We start from the raw sequence: 13,657 nt of genomic DNA, 5'->3' as shown, positions 1-13,657 counted from the left end.
CAGTGCTGATTTTTTCTATTTTCAAATGCAGATCAACATATCCCTATGAAGGGACCTTGCACAATGGGTGCATATTAATGTCAGGAATACCACATCCCTCATCCAGAATAAAAGAAAAGGAATTCTGATGACGTCATTCATCTTCCCTGTCAAGTGACCTGCAAAGCATTTATGAAATAAATGGATATTTCATAATACCTATTTGTAATTAGAAACAGCTAGAGGATGAGTACAATATTTTCCAAAACAACACTGGATTCTAGATGCTTTTTACTTTAAATTCTGTATGTGTTGAATACATCCCCTGCTCAATTACCTCTAAGTGAGATGGATGTTGGATGGGTGGGAGTATCAGTTTAGCTAAAGTGCTTTTTATGACTTGATTTGTCTGAAGGAATCTGGAAGTGAATGGAAATGATGCTCTGTTCCAAGGAGAAGCTCCTGGGCTATAGGTGTGTGCAGAGTGGATGAGATCAGCTGTATGGACCATGACATCTTGAGTGGAATTCTCTGAACACGTGTGGAACACTGTTCCACAAGATTGTCTTCAACAGAAGTGGAACAGTGACAAAACAACCTATGCTGATAACTAGATGAATGTTCAGAAATATCATATCAGTGCTCCCACAGCAGTCTGACAGACCCTAGAGGTTAATCAGCACCATTTGCTTTGTTTTTCCACACTAGAAATAAAACCCATTTCTGTTTTTCAGTACATTGCCTGGAGCTTCTCTACGCGTGGCCCTGACAAAACCAGCATGGTTAGGTGCTAAATTCTTAAGATTTAGGTAAAACATATATAGAGGAACTCAGAAAGCAGTACAAGTTAAAGAGAAATCCTGGTTTTACTGTGATTTCTCTTTGCTATTTCTGGGGAAGGTGTCTGCATACACTAAATTCTGTATTAGGTTTTCAGAGAATTGACATATCTCCAGATCACAGGTATGAATCCCTCCAGTCATTTTCACTGTAGTTTACCAAGAAAGAATTTTCCTTAATGAATTTTTGCTTGTGAACTTGTTCTGCTCTGATACAGTCAGGCAGTTATTATCCCTCTTAATGCTAATTCCTGAGGTTAAATTTTAAGTAATTAGAAATTATGCCCAGGATAATTTTTTTGAAAGGTGCTTTGGTGTTACAGTGTGCTGCCATCTCTTTATTCCTGTTTTCTTGTACATACTATGCTTTAGATGATTCCTGAAGCATTAGGACATGTGGTACAGGTTTAAACCTGCCTGAAGGTGTGCTCTAGTGCATAGGCAAGCCATTGGGGCTTTTTATACAGAAAATGTATTGGTTACCTAAACAGCTGAAATCTTACCCCGTGCTTTAGAATTTAGCTAGATGGGGAGAGAAACCTCTCTATACTCAAGCTGAGTATATATATATATGTATATACTGAGCTCCTCAGACCTTCTTTAATTTGGTATTATCATGCTGCAAAGAGTACCACAGTAGGACCTAAGGCTGTGTACAATGGAAGATGTGGGATTACAGACTTCTTTCCCCTGCGTGTGTGATGAAATCCACCCAGCACACTGTTAGTTCAAACCAGAAACACATCCCAGTCCTTTCAGTATGAGGAGTGTCTTGTATTCCTCTCAAAGGGACCAGCAGGGTCTGCAGCTCCCATCGCCAGGGCAGAGGTTAAAGGAGGAATGTGCTTCTCTTAAAACAGAGTGCTGTCAAAACTCAGAACTGAATGGTAGAACCTAACACTGGGACAAGAGAAAAAGTGGCATTGTGGCACTCCTGTGCTCACTCAGAAGAACCATCTGCTGGGAAAGGCAAAGGGAAAGGGGAGCTCTTCCAGGGCATCTTTGCTTGGCAGGAAGGCAGGAACCAGTGGCCACGTCCCCCTTTGTTCTTTTTCTTTGTCACATGCTGCTTCCTTTGATGCCACAGAAGAGCAGAAACATTTCAGTACACCTCTACTTCTGTCAGAGAAAAGCCCTTCCAGTCTGGAAGCTGGGAGCAATTTCTATACGAAATACAAATTGGTGCTTTCCCGATAGAAAACATTCAAAGGAAGGAAGATATGCACAGTGCAGGGCTTATCAGTGGAGGCTGCTGTGCTTCACAGCACCAGTCACTGCTGCCAAGCCCAGAGAGGAGCAGAATTAACTATAAAAAGTCTTCAGAGAGGTGAGATCCTTGGTGAAAACAGAGGTTCTCCTCTTCAACTCGAATGAATCAGCTGGGAGGTGCTTCTCACTGGGAGGAGACACCAGGTTCCCCTGCCAGCCCCAAGACCTCTCCTGTCTCAGGGGAAGCCGGGCTCACCAGCAGAGCTCACTGCAAAGGGAAAGGGCAGGGAAAGAACGTCACTTTCACTTTCCCACCTGGGAAATGAGAGGGGCATTCCATTTTCCCTGAGGTGGTGAAAACCAGTGATCAGAGCAATCGGAGTTCCTTTTCTTTTAAATTAAGCATTGTTTTAACGTTAGAGGGAGCGAGAGGCTCTGCCGCATTGCTGCAGGGAGGGGAGGGAGGATCTCCGAGCAGACTGAGCAGTGGAGCTTGGTTTGATCTTACCGGGTGCCCGGACTTTTTGTTACCTTTCTTGATCTTGTGATGGAACAGGGTGTTTCTCCTGACACTGCTTTACAACCTCTTGTCTCTACTTTTGTTTGTTCCACATCCCCCCGCTGCAACCCCTTGAGGAAGGATGTGCTGAGAGCTGCCCAGCCAGATGAGTGCAACAAGGAGCAGCTGCTACAAGGGCTTTACACAGAGAAAAGCCATGGTAACTTCACCAGCTGAATGGTGCAATGGTGCTAACGTGGACTGCTGAGCCATACACCACAGACCCTGGCACAAAACCTAAATGTCTTCACTCTGAGCCCAGTCTGATGAAGTCAATAAAAGTATTTAATCCTTCCAGTTTAGTACAAAATTCAATTTACTTTGCCTTGGCTCCTGGTTTGTCTTGTGGGATGATACTAAGAGCAGACAGAGCAGCTGTACTTCACCAGAGGAGCACCATGGCTGAGCTCAGCTGTGTACAAGTGCGTGCAGCCCCAGTGATGTGATGTTACACAAGTCACATCAGCAGCTGCATCCCTGTGTGCCTCCAAGGAATGTCACCTCCCTCATGCCTCAGCAGTGGGCTTCACCCTGCCCTCTGCAGACACTGCCATCAGAAGGAGCTACGAAACTCACAAGGTTGAGCAGCTTAAAAAGCAAGGTCAGGAGATTTCCTCTGCCAGGCAATGTGAAGTGAAACTGCTGCCCATCAACAATTTGGGCAGCTGGATTCCCACAGTGGTTCTGAGTGTTAGAATACTGCAAAGTACTGCAGATGGGCAAGTCTGTCTGAGTTTACACTCTCGTTTCTTTCTCTCAGTGCCTAGGCACAACTGTGACAAAGAAGGAAAAAATCTTCAGTATGAACCAAAAGTTAGGAGTGAGAAGTAATTACCCCATGGCAGACAGGAACATCCTTCTCTAAGGCTGATCTCCCTCCATTGACACTGTTAAATAAATCACTGCCTCAATTTCTCTCAGCTGTCCTTACCCTGTGGCACTCGGGGTAATGGCCAGAACTTCCCCAAGCTGAAATGCCCCCTAGTTTGAGGGGTTTTGTATTTAAAAACTGTTTTTTCCGTCTCAGTTTGGCACCCAGCAGTGATAAATTCAGAAACGCTTCTGGGAAGGCAGCCAGTGCTGTCGAAACCCAAGAAAAATCAATCTTCCACAAAGAAATAAATTAAACTCTGTCACTATCTATCAATATTTGCCTCTGACTCCACATAACAATTATATGAAAAAGGACCATTTGCTTTAAATATGGAGAAGAAGGGAACTACACACAAATATGTTTTGGAGAAAAAGAGATTTTTTACAGCACAGAGCTATTCCCAACTTACTATATGATCTCCTTATAATGGGCACTGCAGGAACAAACACAAACTCAGTCTTAAAGAAATATAGTACTGTCACTTCAAAGTCTTTCCACCTATAGAAATAATCTTCTCTTTTTTATCTGTGCTGCATTTTATACAAATTTCCCACTGACTTTGCAGCCTAGATAAAGAGAAAATATAGCACATGCCACTTATCTAGGACAGCATCACCAGTGGGGCATTGGTTTGTGAGCTGGCACAGCTGCACACCCATGAACAGCATGGATTCATGCTCTGGGAGAACAGACTCAGCCAAGTGTCCATGGGCAACTGCTGCACATAAAGACAATACATCTGGCTCAGGAAGTCCCCGAGCTGCACATTGCTGGAGGCTGGGCTACAGTTTATTCAATTCAGGAAGGCAAAGCTGCACATTTTCTTGTTCTCACAAGCTCTTCTGGAAATCTGCTATGAAACAGTACAGGAGGCAGTGTGCAAGGCTGGATGGAGCTTTCGTCCAACCCAGGCTGCCCAAGCTCAAGTTCCTCACAGAGGTACTGCACCTGAATGGGTGCTCACTCCTGTACCTTTCATGGGATGCTGTGCTTTACATATGCACCCAGCTCCTGAGGGCAGCCCACTGGCTGTTCATACTTGCATGTTTAAATGACATTTAGCCCATTAAAATACATATCCAAATTATTTCAAGCCTTCTTTCTTTTATACATTTTGGTTTCATCCCTCACCCGTTCCCCAAACTGAGAAAAATACCGGAGAAGATGTGTCACCACATCTATACATTCTTCAATTTTTAAAATTTTTTTTCCTGGATCTTTTTCTTGTTCTTGATGGAAGAGGGGAGTCTTGTCTGGGGTTTTTGTTGTGGTTGTTGTTGTTTGGTTTTTTTACTGGTTGAAAACTGATGTCCTCTGGCTTCTCTTGTGTCACTGTGCTCCACAGCTGTGTCTGTCCGTGGAGTTGATAAAGTGTTGGGGGTCAAAGGTGCCCATGTATGGATGCTTATTGGGGCTTAACAGAAGAGGGTTTGTTGGACTACACCCTTTTCTGGCTCAGAGATGGGAATCATATGTGAGCTGTATATAAGATCTGCCTCTCTAGCCCTTGTACTGGAGTACAGATGAACATACAGAGGAAATGGGGAGCACAGATCCTCTTGTTTAACTATAAACCAAATAATTATCCTATTCCTGGAACAAATATAAATGCACCACTGGACTTTTATATTATTTCTCCCTAGGAACCAGATATTCCTTTGATACCATTCAGCACTTCAGCTGTCAGAAAATAAGAGGGATGAAGAGGGAACTGACAGAGGTCTCATATCTCACACCTGTAAAAAGTTCTGGCTTGTGTGAATTTCTTCCATACAGAATATCTGACAATACACAGCCTGAGGTAATCCTCATCCCCTTTCTGTATTTTGTGGCACCAGCATCTTCAGTATGATGGATTTCTGTAACACTAGTCAGCATTACATCCAGGGCTGCTCCCTGCTGAATTGTATAGTCAGGGTGAGAGTGCAGGTATATTACTCCTGTTCCTCCCAGCCTCCTGTTTACTGTATTATCATGGTTAAGTGGGAAATCTGTATATAAAAATAAATAATTCCTCACTGTCCAAAAACAGATCAAGAAAACCTCTGGGTGTACATAAGAGAGAGGTGACTTTAAAGCACTGACTAAAAGTGATGAGGCTTCAAACTCATGTGGTTGCAATTTTTGATGCAAGTAATGGTGACAGTAATTATAACCACAGTCCTTCAAAGGCAGCCAGGTCTCCAGGCTAGCCTGCCAGCGTGCTCAGTCACTGGGCCTGTTTCCATGCAGAATATTTATTCAAATTTCACCATGAAAGTGCACAGTGTCCTCTGACCTGCCCACACCCCCGCCTGAGCCGAGCCTCCCAGAGGGACGCTGGTTCCTCTGTGCTGAGGGGAATTGTTCCGTTCAAAAAATGAATGCTGGGTAGGCTTAGGGAACACAAACTGGCTCAATTCCTAATCCAGCTGCTTTCCTTTATTATTGAACTGTACGTGTTACCCCCTGCATCAGCGAGCTTTTCAGCTCTGTTATTCCAGCCCTCCTTCTGGAGCTGAATGTGCGGGGCCGAGTCCCAGCAGCGCGCTCCAGGAATGGCCCCTTAAGGAGCAGCATCACCCACAGCCCATCCTCCTGCGGTGCCGAGGGACACTGTCACCACTGCCAGCCCACGAGCGGCCAAACCCGACCGACGGCAGGGGCAGAGTGGTGGCCGCGACGGCCGCGGTGGAGACAGCAGGAGCTGGAGGCGTTCTCTGGGCGGCTCCGGGCACCGCTGCAGAGTGCGCAGGGATCATAGAGAGCAGAAAGAGCACAGAGCGCACAGAGTGCCAACAGCGCACAAAGCGCGCAGAGCACAGAGCGCACAGAGTGCGCAGGGATCATAGAGCGCAAAAAGTGCTCAGAGCGCACAGAGCACAGAGCGCACAGAGAACACAGAGCACAGAGAGCACAGGGCGCACAAAGAACACAAAGAGCACACAGAGCGCACTGAAAGCGCAAAGAGCACAGAGCGCACAGAGCACAGAGCTCAGAGCGCACTGAAAGCGCACAGAGCACACGGAGCGCACAGAGCACAGAACACCCAAAGCGCACAGAGAACACAGAGAGCACAGAGAGCACAGAGCGCGGAGAGCACAGAGCGCACAGAGAACAGAGAGCGCACGGAGAGCAGAGAGCGCGCAGAGAACACAGAGAGAGCGCAGAGAGCACAGAGAACACAGCGCACAGAGAACACAGAAAACACAGAGCGCACAGAGAACACAGAGCGCAGCGAGCGCACAGAACGCACAGAGAGAGCGCAGAGAGCTCAGAGCGCATAGAACGCTCACAGAGCACGGAGCGCACTGTTATGAATAGAAAGTTGTATTTTTTTTAAGTTTCAGAGTTAAAAAAACCAAGCCAGACCGGGTCAGACTCCTTTGGTTTCGCTGCCGAAGAAAAGCTCTTCAAATACCTGTTAATGGCAGGTGATTAACTGATTGTTTCCCTGATGCTGGCCGTATGCCAAGAAGATACCAAGGGAAACCCTCCAGGGTAAAGAGAATGGGCAGTGACACCAGAGACAACATGCAAATAAGAAATGCAGTGCACCCTGGGTTTTTACAGTTTTACAGTTTTTACAAGAAAAAACCCCTAAAATCACCAGCCAACAAGTGACTTAAAGTGACGTCTAAGGATGGGAGCATAGTCCCGTACCTGCTTGGATCTTTTTATTTCTCACCCTGACCTGAAAAGAAACTGATTAAAGAGACCCCCCCGGGTTTCTAAACCAACAAAGGAAGGACTCAACGACTCTCCCGTGAGGACACAGTCCCCAGTTCTGTCTGCAGACCAGCGGACAAAACTGCATCATCCTCCTGCTTCGTGCCACGCCTGGGAGCAACGGCGGCGAGGGCGCAACCCGTCGATTTCTCCCCACCTGAGCTGATTCTTCTTAATAAAGGCATTAAAAAGGAGAAAGATCTCCTGCCCATTTATTTCACGCACAGAGCACGGAGAGCACAGAGAGCTCACAGAGCACAGAGCGCACACAGCGCACAGAGAGCGCGGCCGCTCGGCCGGGAGGAGATGAGCGCTCAGCCCCAGCACCCGCTGCCTGCGAGGTGAGCTCGCTCGGCGGGATCAGCCACCAGGAGGAGCCAGCGTTATTTGTTTTCGGGCTAATTAAGGCACGAGCTTTCAGGTCACATAATTAGCGTGAAGGGGTGGAGCAGGGGGAGATGCTATCAGACTTCTGCGTCCTTTTCCCCACGAGCACCTTGCAGACAGGTTCTGGTTTAGTACTTGCATTCTCTGAGGGCAACGCTTCCCAGCTTCCCAAACCAGGGCGCCTCAGTCCTTGGGTACAGACCTTGCTCCGGGCGTTCAGGAGTGTTTGTAGCACGCGGTGATGACCACGCACAGCCAGTTCAGAGCTAGCGCTGGGGGATGAATCAAAGCCACCTAAATGAGGGTGGCTCAGCCTTTTCCTTTTTGTAGTCAAAGAGAAATCGCCTGCCTAAATCCAGGGCTTGGCTTAACCTCTTTTCCTTCATACGCTCCCAAATAAAAATAATATGAAATTGTAGTACATAAGAATAGGATACTGTTATTTTTCACAGCTTGAGCATTTTGGAGATGAGTCTTCTTGTCATTTTAGGGGCTACCAGAAACCACCTGAGCAGCAGACTGTGAACAACAGGGGTTTTCCTATTTGTAGATTCAGTCAATAGAGTATTTGGAGTCCAGTCATTCCTCTGTGTCTCCTTTAAACTGTTGGTTGAAGAGGGAAAAAATGCATAACGACAGTGAAGACAACTTCCCTGCCCCCTGCTCGTTGCCAGCTTGAGTCAGTTTTCTTGGCTGCGGGAGCATTGTTACAGCAGGGATGGCTCTGGTCCCGCAGCTGCACTTTGCTGTTTGCTCTGAGCCCTCAGCTTTGGAGAATAATCAGGTTTTTAGCAGTTTAATTGTTTTCAGGGTTTGAATTGTTGGGAAGACAACTGTGAGTAAGAGTTTGATGCAGGCTGAGCTGCACGCAGGCTGGTGGGGTGCCCACAGCTCTGGCCATGTGTAGCCTCTGGGCACCAAGGAGTGGCCAGAACTTCTCATCCTCATCCAGAGCCTTCAGCACTTTCTGAAACAGCACAGCTTAGGTATGTGCTTTACAGAGTGAGAGATTCTGTTTAAGTATTTTGCTCTAGGAAATTTTTGGATATTTTTCATTCTCAAAACGTGTTTTATGACACTGTGGAGTCAGCTGCAGTGATTCAAATCCTGAGGAACAAGAGAATGTATGACTCCATGGGATTATTTTTAGATGCTGTGTTACATTATTTTTTTTAAGACAAGTATGCCACTTGTGGTTTAAGGAGGCCTAAACTTCAGACAGCTTAAAGCTGGGATACTGTGTGGAAATGCTGCTGTTGGAAAGCTCTTCCATAAGTCTGTTACTGGAAAGCTCTCTTCTGTATATCTGCTATTGGCCACTCTTAGGAAGGATACCAAAGAGCCACTAGTGACTATTTACACACATTTGTGTCTCAAGAAAATAATCCTATAAGGAACCTCCTGAATGACTGGACAGGCTGGTCCCCATAAGCCTATTTTTATTGTGCTCTAATTCTCTTTAATGAGAGTTCTGCATTGGGAAATCACACAGAACCTAAATTCAAAACAGAGGTGACCAGCACAGATCTCAAATGAGATGGCTTCCAGTAGCTGGAAAGCTACACCTGGAATGGTCATACCCTGGCTTGACATAGGGGGTGGAGGGCTTGCAGAGCAGAGAAGCCTCTGACCAGAAATCTGCCTAAATCCAGCACTGAATCTTATGCTGTTTTCTTAGGTCTTGATTTGTGAGGAGGTGGAAAAAGAAGTTCTGTGATTAAATGCAAGCAGAAGACAGATTTTGCAGAAATTGCACATTCAGCTCTTGGCTGTGTGTGGTGCCTCAGGTCCCTGGGTGGCAGCAGGACTGGGAGGGGAGCAGGAACAGCCCCAGCCCTGGGCACCTCCCTGGGGATGGGCTCAGACTGAGGCCAGACCAGGACATCAGCCCTAACACCTGCAGCCCCTCACTGCTGCTGCTGTGGCATCCCCCATCTTTTCATAACTGCCAGGATTTTATTAATAAAGTTGATATATCACCTCTATTTCACAGTGGCAACTAATATTTAAATATATATTCATGTATATAATTATTTGTATAAATGCAATTAGATGCCTTCTAAATCACAGCAGAGGTAATCTGAGTTATCAATATCATATCCCTTAAAAATACTCCTCTGAGGACATACAGGTGAACAGCTGGGGTCATCCTGTTCAGTGCAGGGCTTATCCCCAAAGCATCACCTTGCAGGGAGGCCTGGTGCTTGGAGCTCCATCCAGGCCCAGCCAAGGAGAACCACCACTGCTCTCTTTGAAGGAAAGAACAGGATTCCCTCAGGTCTCAGATGAGAGAAACCCCTGCCCTGCCCTAACCATGGTATCTTAATCATATTGCCCTCTTCACCTTCTCCAGTGCTGCAGAGGTTTTAATGAACTAAAGTGGTGTCAAGTGAATAGTAAATTAAATGTTTAGCTTGCTCAGGTTTAAAATATGCTAGTGCTTATTATTTGAAAGCTTTGTGCAGGAGTAATCATTAAATTAAACACAGTGTGGTTTTGGTCCATTGTGCTGAGTTGCAAAAGTAGGTTTGTCCCTCTGCAAACAGTGTGTCACTCACTCAGGGACACTTGCCTGAGTTAAAGACACCCTTATGGTGCACCTACAGGATAAGAGAGAAATCCTCCTGGCTTTACAGGCAATGGGAAAAGGATTCTATTAGACTGAGTCATCTTTACAAGCCCTGCTTGTTCCCTGATAGGAATCTCTGCAGAGAAGCAGGACAATGAGATACACAGTGACAGCATTTGCTCCAGCCCAGCAGTACTCCCGTGTGGCTGTGGCTGCATTGCTTAGACTCACAATTTAGGAAGTCGGTGTTGCAGGCCGGTTCTGACACATTTCCCCCGGGAATGCAGGGTTCTCCAGCACTGCTGGTAGCTGGATGCCAGTTTTGGATACTCCTGGCAAACATTCTGGGCATGGTGGTGGCCCCCGGCCCAAAGCAGCCTCTAGTCTGCAGCTGTCAGGATCAGTGCTGGGCTCCACACACGGCCCCAGCAGAGACTTCCATCATCTGCTTGTTCCTGTGTGGATGCCACGATGTCCAGTCCTTGGCTGGGCTTGCTTATGCAGGTGTCCAGTGCTTGGCTGAGTTGTGCTTTGCTAAGAACATTCTTCGTTTTCTCTTAGACTGATAAAAACAAGAGCAGGCTCCCGCTACTAAAGTGATTTCAGCATTTATTACAAGAAAAAGAAAGGCCTAAAGCAAGGGGCCCCGAGGGAAAGCAGGAGCATTCCTGTTGAGGATGCTGCAACACCGGTGCTGGGTCTTTTCAGCAGTGATGTCCCTGATGTCCCAGATGGAGCAGCACAGATTCAGTGGGTCAGAAGCCCCTTTTTATCCTGTTTTTTTGTCCCTTTGGACTGGTTTCTGTTGGGAGCCTTCATTTGCATGAAGGTTTAAGGTGCTTTATTGGCCCATTACTGTTCTGTCCAGACTGGCTCGTTTCCCTTGGGGGGTGATGCACTTTGCTTCGTTGTACTGTGGTACACTGAGTACTGTATTTCTCATAACTACCCTTTTAACCCCTTTTACAACATAATAACCAAACTAACAGTACATGCTCAATGATCTATCAACTATTTTACAACAGTTTCTAACCTATTTTTAACAAGACCACAACTTCAAAACGAAGGCCCTAATTTGGACAACACTTTATTTGTGACCCAAGAGGTTTTGGTGATGGAGCATGACCATCAGAGTGTTCCTGATCCCAGCACACAGGGGACACAGTGTGGCACCACTGTGTCTTGGACCCAAACACCTTCTTCTCCTCTGGTCCATCACTCAGGTTCCCTCAGACTTCTCATATTTGTGGATATTTTTGCCATTCATCTAGCAGCTAATAGAGAAGCCTGGTCTGCCTGGTCTCAAGACCCACTGCCTTTGAGAAAGTGATGCACAGCTCTGCTGCAGAACTTCTGACATTCTTAAAAATAGAATAAAGATGATATAATAATTAAAATACAGTAATTTTAAATAGTCTTTTTCAACAAATTAACATTCTTTTGTCCATGGAAGATAGTTATCTTAGAGTAATTACCCTGTTGTCCTAGTGACAGATTGTTGGTGACCTTTATACTGCAAGTGAATTATGCAAATTGCTATTTTCATTAAACATTAAATAACTCCCTTGGGAGGAAAAAATGTTACTTACTGTATATTGGCTATTAAAATGTAATGATATGATTTACCACAACTTTATTTTCTACCTCCAAGGGCTCCACAGGAGAAGGGATTAAGTCGTGGTTTGGAATTTGAGGTTCAGACATGTGTAGACAGGACAAATGAAGTAAAAACTCAAAAGCAAAACAAATACCAGTTACTTCAGCCTGTGCTCCAAGTTTATGTTCTCTCTAGCAGAGCATCAGTGTGACAGTAAAATAAATGCCTCCAATCCCACACTTTGACCTTGGAACTACCAGGTAACCTTCCCATGATCACAGCCTCCTTCTCATCAAACTGTGCCCCAACCAACTCATCAGCATCCCTCAAACTCAAACTTGCCTTGTTGTCCTGCTTTCAGCCTTTAACATGGACCACACATGCTCCCAAAAGCAGCCTTGAGCCACTTGGGCTGCACCAGGCCCAGGGACAACAAAATGTGGGTAAGTAAAGCCTACAGGAAAATCAAATTCACCTGATGCACAGAGGTGGTGGGAATGCTGCAGAGCACAGTTCCTGCACAGTGGAAGTGGCAAAAGTTTATTGCATTACCAAAGTCATTAGGAATGAGGCCAGCAAGACAGGCTTTATGAATAAGAATTACTCTGTTAATTTCAGCAATACAAAATGGGCTCTTGGTAACAACACAAGTTATGCAGAAGGTGAAGCACTTTGTTAGTGGCACAGTAGAAAGGTTTAGTCCTTAAGCATTGCTACTCACACAGATTTCTACAGCTTAAATGTCTTTTTGGAGACTTCCACCATTGCATTAAAAGTGATCTCAGTAGGAGTGCACTTTATTAAAGACAACTCAACATCCATTCTAAGAAAAGCAAGAATGTGCAGGCTTCTGGGGTGCACCATGAACCACGCAGCAAGGGAGGCACATCCTGCAAGAGCTGCCTTACTCCTCTCAGCACCAACCTTGGAATGAGTGGGACTGTACTGCAGCGCTTCATGTGAAAAATCAAAATATTAGCTCCTTATTATCTGGTGTTTTGTGCTGAAGATAAACCAGTGAATACATTTCTCTGAAATGTCTCTGTTTATACAGTCATGGCCTCATCCAGAACGAGCGAAATGGGGTGCCCATGTGTGTGTGCAATGTACATTAACACTGGAGAGTTAATTTAACTTGCTTTTCAAAATAATAAAGTATTAACAGTCTGAACAGCAGATGCCAGTGCAACAGCTTTAGAAAGCACATTCAACAGTTATGTATTTTATTTTGAAATAGCAAAGTTTGCTGGTCCACTAAATTACCATTAGTATGACCTTTATAAATAAATAAACAAACGAACTAACCACACATTATTTTAATGACTTAACACCTCTCTAGTGGGCTGTAGGAGAATGTAATTTTAAAATTTTTGTGACAGTTACAACAACCCACCAATAACAAAGTTTATTTTAAATGTACCAGGCTGCCAGTCCAGAGGTGCTGTTATGTGCAGCCCCTTTGGAAGACTGAGCAAAGCTGAATTCAAGGGAGAAATACTAAAGCCTTGATCACAAAGAAAAGTGTTCATATCACAGTCTGCTCAATTTAGGGAAACTCTTGTCGACCCTACATCTCTGAATAATCATCAGCCATTTAAGTTAATCTACATTATCACTTGTTTTCCTTTTAGAGCAAATGGAAAGGGATAATTGCTTAATGGTGATTAGGGAATTGTGTTAGGAGATGAGGAAAATGTAATATTCTGGTCTTTTCCCCAAGGGCAGGTTTCTTCAGGTCTCCCTCTGTCTCACAGAGTGGTCCAGAGACAGGATTATTGCAGAAGAGCTCACCATCACCTTGACATCCAAGTGTCTGTTTGAAGACAAAAACTAGTGCAGAAGACACCATTTTCCTTGGGTAATCTGTTGTGATCTCATCTGCATGTGTTGTTAAAATAGTATTCATTGCTAATAAAAATTTAAGTCTTAATTTTTT

General features: G+C 45.2%; 1 long non-coding RNA gene across 1 annotated transcript; it reads left to right on the top strand.

The window, feature by feature from the left end:
• Positions 1 to 7,479: 7,479 nt before the first annotated feature.
• Positions 7,480 to 13,595, top strand: LOC135281180 (uncharacterized). The gene is made up of 3 exons (XR_010347921.1): positions 7,480 to 7,509; positions 12,083 to 12,164; positions 13,442 to 13,595. It is a non-coding gene; the product is annotated as an uncharacterized LOC135281180 (long non-coding RNA).
• The last annotated feature ends 62 nt before the right edge of the window (positions 13,596 to 13,657 follow it).

This window comes from Passer domesticus, chromosome 1 (assembly GCF_036417665.1).
Source record: "Passer domesticus isolate bPasDom1 chromosome 1, bPasDom1.hap1, whole genome shotgun sequence".
NCBI classification, from domain to species: domain Eukaryota; kingdom Metazoa; phylum Chordata; class Aves; order Passeriformes; family Passeridae; genus Passer; species Passer domesticus.
Note: the sequence above shows the minus strand (reverse complement) of the source record. Positions and strands in the feature narration are given on the sequence as shown.